This window comes from Enhydra lutris, unplaced genomic scaffold (genome assembly GCF_002288905.1).
Source record: "Enhydra lutris kenyoni isolate GAN:26980312 unplaced genomic scaffold, ASM228890v2 scaffoldscaffold22, whole genome shotgun sequence".
Lineage (NCBI taxonomy): Eukaryota > Metazoa > Chordata > Mammalia > Carnivora > Mustelidae > Enhydra > Enhydra lutris.
This window is the reverse complement of record NW_019154106.1, coordinates 12,904,011-12,910,010: the sequence shown is the minus strand read 5'-3', so window position 1 is coordinate 12,910,010 and position 6,000 is coordinate 12,904,011. Positions and strand designations below refer to the sequence as shown.

The 6,000-nt window shown below is 48.8% G+C and overlaps 2 protein-coding genes across 2 annotated transcripts in view; both read left to right on the top strand.

The window, feature by feature from the left end:
* LOC111149541 (cleavage and polyadenylation factor I subunit 1) overlaps nt 1–6,000 on the top strand; it is a 10,800-nt gene that overhangs the window by 3,112 nt on the left and 1,688 nt on the right. The window lies entirely within an intron of this gene.
* Nucleotides 5,426–6,000, top strand: part of LOC111149438 (zinc finger DHHC-type containing 5) — a 25,872-nt gene continuing 25,297 nt past the window's right edge. Inside the window, exon 1 of the mRNA XM_022506517.1 lies at nt 5,426–5,744. The gene's annotated coding sequence lies outside the window, so the exon portion shown is untranslated. The remainder of the gene's footprint in view (nt 5,745–6,000) is intronic.

The following is a 6,000-nucleotide window of genomic DNA, read 5'->3' as shown; positions in this document are numbered from 1 at the left end:
GAGAGAGAGAGAGAGAGAGAGAGAGAGAGCATGAGCACAGGCAGACAGAGTGGTAGGCAGAGGCAGAGGGAGAAGCAGGCTCCCCGCTGAGCAAGGAGCCCGATGTGGGACTCGATTCCAGGACGCTGGGATCATGACCTGAGCCGAAGGCAGCCGCTTAACCAACTGAGCCACCCAGGCGTCCCCAAGCAGGTGAATTTTTATAATGGCTTTCCTTTGCCTTCCTCGTAGGTAAACAGATACTAAATCTGTTGTCAATGCCAGGTTTCTCTGAGGAGCTACAGGCGGTGGTGATAAACTTGGATTGAGATTTCTGGTTTAATCATTTTCCAGACATAGCCCATTTGCTCTCAGCTGCAGCTATCATTCCTATTGTCTGTCTGATTGGAACTGGGCCCTAGGTCAGTGTAAACTGAGCTTTCAGGTGGTAAGAAGCTGGGAAAGCCCCATTCTCTGATTTCTTGCAAATGATTTGTATTCCTAATTTAGACTGGATAATTGAGTACTGTCTAATGCCCTTCATCCATTTATTCTTTTCACAAATATTAATTTATATAACAAATAGAAATATTTATTGAGCATCTTTTTTGCCAGAAACCATTCCAGGTGGGGAACAAGTTAGACAAAATCTCACAGAGCTTTCATAGAATAAACAAAAAAGGTAAGTGCTACACGGAGTTAAAATTGGGTGGTCTGAGATAGAATGACTAGGAAAATGCTTTAGATTGGTGTCAGGAAAGGCCTCCCCTGAGCACATTTCACATTAAGACCTGAATGGCTGTGTGAAATTGGGACATCTTCATGCAAAATCCCAAGAAAGGAAAAAAAAATGATGTATTCGATGAAGGGAAAGGCTGGTGTGGTGTTATCAAGGGGCAATTGGTAAAAACTGAGGCTGGAGGAGGCAGCAGAGACCAGATAATATTGGGCTCCTGTAATCTAAGAGCAGTGGCAAAGGATGGGAGAGGGGTGGTGTCTTAGTTCCTTAGTTCCTTAGTTCCTTCTGACTGCTATATGAAAAATGCCACAGATTGGGATATAAATATCAGAGATTTCTCACAGTTCTGGAGGCAGGAAATTACAAAGTCAAGGCATCTGCACAGTCGTGTTGTGATGATGGCTCTCTTTGCGGTTGCAGACTGCCTGCTTCTAGCTATGTCCTCACATAGAAGGGCCAAGGATGCACTGTGGAACCGCTTTTATAAAGGCACTAATCCTGTTCATGAAAGTTTTACAATCATGATCGAAGTAGCTCTCAAAGGCCTCACCTCCTAATACGATCATCTTTGGGGCTTAGGATTCAACATTATGAATTTGGGAGACATAATCCAGAGCAAAGCAGGTGGTTAAATGGAGGAATGGCCTGATTTTGAAAAGATCACTGCTCTGTGGAAGATGGCTTATAGAAGGAAGAGTAGGAGCAAGGATACGTGAGGAGACTTGTGGTAGTTTCAATGTGAGAATTGATGGGGCATTAGACTAGCCGAGGTGGAGTAGGAGATTGTGTTGGGATCTTTTGGAGATAAGATAGGACCTGCTGATGGGAGTGGTGAGGAAAAGAAAGTGGGATCAAAGCTGATTCTTGTATTTCTTACTTGAGTAACTAGATTGGATATGAGGTTGGAGAAACTCAGGGAGGGGATGAGGGAATATCAAATTCTACTTTAGCAATATTAAGTTTCAGATGCTTATTAGTCATCCAAATGGAGATGCTGTGTGGACGTGTGGAAACAAGCTAGGTTTGGGGAAGTTAGGGCTGAAGGTTCATGGGAGCTGTTGGCTTATAGAGGGCTTTTTAAGGCAGCAGTATTGGATGAAGTCAGGGACTTTGTAGGTGGAAATCAGGAGACAGAGGTGGACTTTAAAGGCACTCCAAACATAAGAGGTAAAGTGTAGTGTGAGTTAGCCAAGGAGATTGGACTATGGATCTGGAAGCATGGATGTCAGTTTTGACCTTACAAGTATAGTTTTGGAATGGTACGGACAAAAGTCCTATTGAAATACATTTATTATTGTGAAGATGTGTAGATAACCTCCATAGACAAACTTTGCTAAGAAAGGGAGGGGGGCTGGATGTAGGGTCAAGAGAGGGTTTGCTGTTAGTTTTTTAGGTAGGATGCCTCAGCATTATCAACAGACTAGAGAGAGAATTTAATGATGGGGGGAGGAGAATCTTCTTGACATCATTCTCTTTTTTCTGTATTTTTCCAAATAGAACATTAAAGAGGGGCACCTGGGTGGCTCAGTTGCCTAAGCATCTGCCTTTGGCTCAGGTCATGATCCCAGGGTCCTGGGATCGAGCCCCGAATTAAGCTTCCTGCTCAGGGGGGAGCCGCCTTCTCCCTCTTCCTCTGCCTGCCACTGCTCCTGCTTGTGCTCTCTGTCAAATAAATAAAATCTTAAAAAGAATACATCAAAGAAAAAATCTGGAAGAAAATGAAGGAGTGAAGGGGATGGGATCCAGAGCACAAAGGGATAAAGTGCTTTAACACAAGCAGATTGCCTAAGGACAGGAAGGAAGGCAATGGCATGTATGAATGCATGTATGTATTTGTAAGATTTTATTTATTAGGGCACAAGCAGGGGGAGTGGGAAAGGGAGGAGACTCCCTGCTGAACAGGGAGCCAGATGTGGGGCTTGATCTCTGGACCCCGAGATCATGACCTGAGCCGAAGGCAGACACTTAACCAACCAAGCCACCCAGGCGCCCCCATGCGTAGTGGTATTTAAACATAAAAAAGGTTGGGGCACTTGGCTAGCTCAGTTGGAAAAGCGTGCGACTCTTGATCTAGGGGGTCATGAGTTCAAGTCTCATGTTGGGTGCAGGCATTACTAAAAGAAAAGAAAAATAAACTTAAAAGAACCCAAAGAGGTCAGTGGCAATTTTGGTACTAAAAAACTTCACTGTGCCTATACCCAAGGGTAGCAGTTTGTTCTGTCTGCCTGTTTATTTATGGTATGTTGGAATGACCTTATGGTTTGCCATCTATAGGCATGTGAAGATACAAGTGAAGAGGACTGGAAAAAGTACACATCAGAAAAAAAGTATAAGGTGTTATGTGATATACATGCATAGTAATTTATTTGAAGTTTGGTGGTCTAACTTGTTTTAGCCTAGATTTCACTGTGCAATATTTTTGAGAAGAGGCTGGTAGTTTAAACCTTATGTTCTATTAAACATCCTTTCCAGGAAATATCTTGCTAAATAACCCTAAAATAAAATGGACAAGAAAATATAATTGTGCCTAAACCTTGGGATAGTGATTATGCCACCATTAGTGCTCATCCAGCTAAAAGGTTGGCATCCAGTAGTCCAGTGTCCTAGGAGAGCTTTATTATGTGTGACTGGTTGGTGGAAGATCGAATTTTTATTTTCATCTGGCAGTGTCTAGCCAAAAGACAAGACAGTTTACAAGTTCTTAAGACGGCTGAAAGTAGGAAAGGTAAGACGCCTAACTTGTGAAGTTGGGGAAGTGGAAGTCTTAAAATCCAAAAAAAATATACCATAGAAAAATGGAATTTGATTTCATTTATTTTTTAAGGTTTTATTTATTTATTTGACAGAGATCACAAATAGGCAGAGAGGCAGGCAGAGAGAGAGGGAGAAGCAGGCTCCCTGGGAGCCCCATGCAGGGCTGGATCCCAGGACCCTGAGATCATGACCTGAGCCAAAGGCAGAGGCTTAACCCACTGAGCCACCCAGGCGCCCCTGAAATTTGATTTCTTAAGGAAACAAATTAACCTGATTTACAGATAGAAAGCCTCTATAAATACTCTATCTCCAATAATAACTTTACCTTTTATATGAGCTTAAGTGTTTTAAAGATTTCTTTTTTTTTTTTTTTAAGATTTTTATTTATTTATTTGACAGAGATCACAAGCAGGCAGAGAGGCAGGAAGAGAGAGAGGAGGAAGCAGGCTCCCTGCTGAGCAGAGAGCCCGATGTGGGGCTCTATCCCAGGACCCTGAGACCACGACCTGAGCCGAAGGCAGCGGCTTAACCCACTGAGCCACCCAGGCGCCCCAAGATTTCGTTTTTTAATTAAAAAAAAACCCAAAAAACAAAACAAAACCCTAAAAACAAAAGAAAACTTCATTTCTTAATACACACTGGTCACTAAAAGAGAACTCTCTAGTGTGTTGCAATAAGTCGTGGCTTGAAGTCCTTAGCAAGAATGAACTAGACCCTGATACATATGCCATGCCAGAGGAGGCATACGTATGAGAACGAGACCCCAGAAAACTGAAGGTAGACCTTTCCCGTTTACCTTGCTGCCTAGTACTGAAGTATTAGACCACAGTTAAACCAGCAACATTTGACACCAAGCCCAAGGACAGACCGCAGGATTTAGAATCACACTTAACAGGTGAACAACTTTGGCTTCAGAGAAGTGGCTGCTGGAACACTTTTGAAAGACTGTTATGTAATAGCCAGAGCTTCTTTCAAAGGAGAAATGGCCTCGAGCTAAATGAGGAGAGAACACCTGGCCTTGCTCTTGGGTTCACAGCTGGGTAGGGCTAATTAGGGAAAAAGTGTGGCGCTGCGATCTATGCAGAGTCGGCCAGCTGCTCGCCAAGGACAGCCGGATTCCAGGGTGTTCCCGGCCTGCGGCGAGGCTAGCGAAGCGGGCGTCCATCCCTTGTGCTGCAGTGAGAAACTGAGGGAATGAAGCCAAGAGTCTGCTCGCACTCCGGGGGGCTGCCACCGCCTTAGGGGGCGCCTACTCTGAGCCTTTTTCCACCGGTGGCCCTACGGTGGGCCGCAACTCGCGCCGCTCTCAATCCTCTTCCTCCCGCGCCTTTGGCAGGAACTTCGCCCCACACGACCCTCCTAGTCCTGGCGCGCCTTCCAAGCAGGAGTCACAGCCAGACCGGCCCATTAACCCATTATGCTGGCACCACCGAGCCCCCTCCACTGAGGTCTCCTCCATTAGGAGCGCTTTAAATAAAGTTATCGCCATGGGGCCGAGGGGAGAGGCGAGGGAGGGGTGAAGCTATTCAGTCGCCAAGCGGTTGGCCAATGCGCCACGGGGCTGAATGATGATTGGCCATAGCAGAAGCCGGTCTGGGCCGTACCACACTTACTTGGAGGGGGTCTGGAGAAGGAGTGAGGGTGGCTCCTCGCTTTTGAGTATCTCCAGCACACACATATAACTAATTTTACTTCCGAGGATTTCTTCTTGGATACTGTAGGGATTGAAAATAGGACGCAGGAAAACGGAAGACTCGCCCAGCCACTTCCCCATTTCTGACTCCTGCGCAGTACGCCAGTCCTTTTCGCCCAGTCGCCTGCGGAACCCGACGGCCGTGCGCGCGCGCGCTCGTTCTCTCGCGTGCGTACGGCGCTGTGCTCCTGCAGCCAATCAGGCCGCGAGGTCGCCGCGGTCGCCCTGATCGCGCGCACGCCCTAGAGCGGAGTGGGGGTGGGGGCTAGGGGTGAATGGGAGAGTGAACGGGGGCGGGCGCGGCGTCGCGAGCCGCATGAATGAGAGAAACGTGCCCCGCGCGAGGCGTCGCGCGCGCCCGGGACAGGGAGCCAATGGGAACGCTGGGAGGGCTCGAGACCCGGCGCTGAGGGCAGCGGCCGCGCGCCGGCTCGAAGACGAGCGTCGCCAGGCGGGAGCGCGCGTAGCTGGGCGGGCGTGGAGCGTGCGGGGGCCGCGCGCGGCCTCTCAGAGGCCGGACGGCACTGCCGGGAGGCGGCGGCGACAACGACGGCGGCGGTGACGGGAACCGCGCCGGGGGTAAGTACCGGGGACACCGGCCCCTGCGGAACCGGAAGTGCCGGGCCACTGAGGTGGGAGGGGAGTGTGACCTCTAGGGAAGGGGGACCGAGGAGGGGGGAGGTGGTTTGAGGCCCCATTCCTCCCCCGGGCCGGGTCATCCAACTGCGGCGGGACCCGTGGGCCCCGGAAACGGACGACGAGTAGAGGCCGGGGATCCGCGGCCACCGGGGCTCTGAACGGGTTAGTGCCCGGCCGCCCGGTCCTGGCTCCGGAC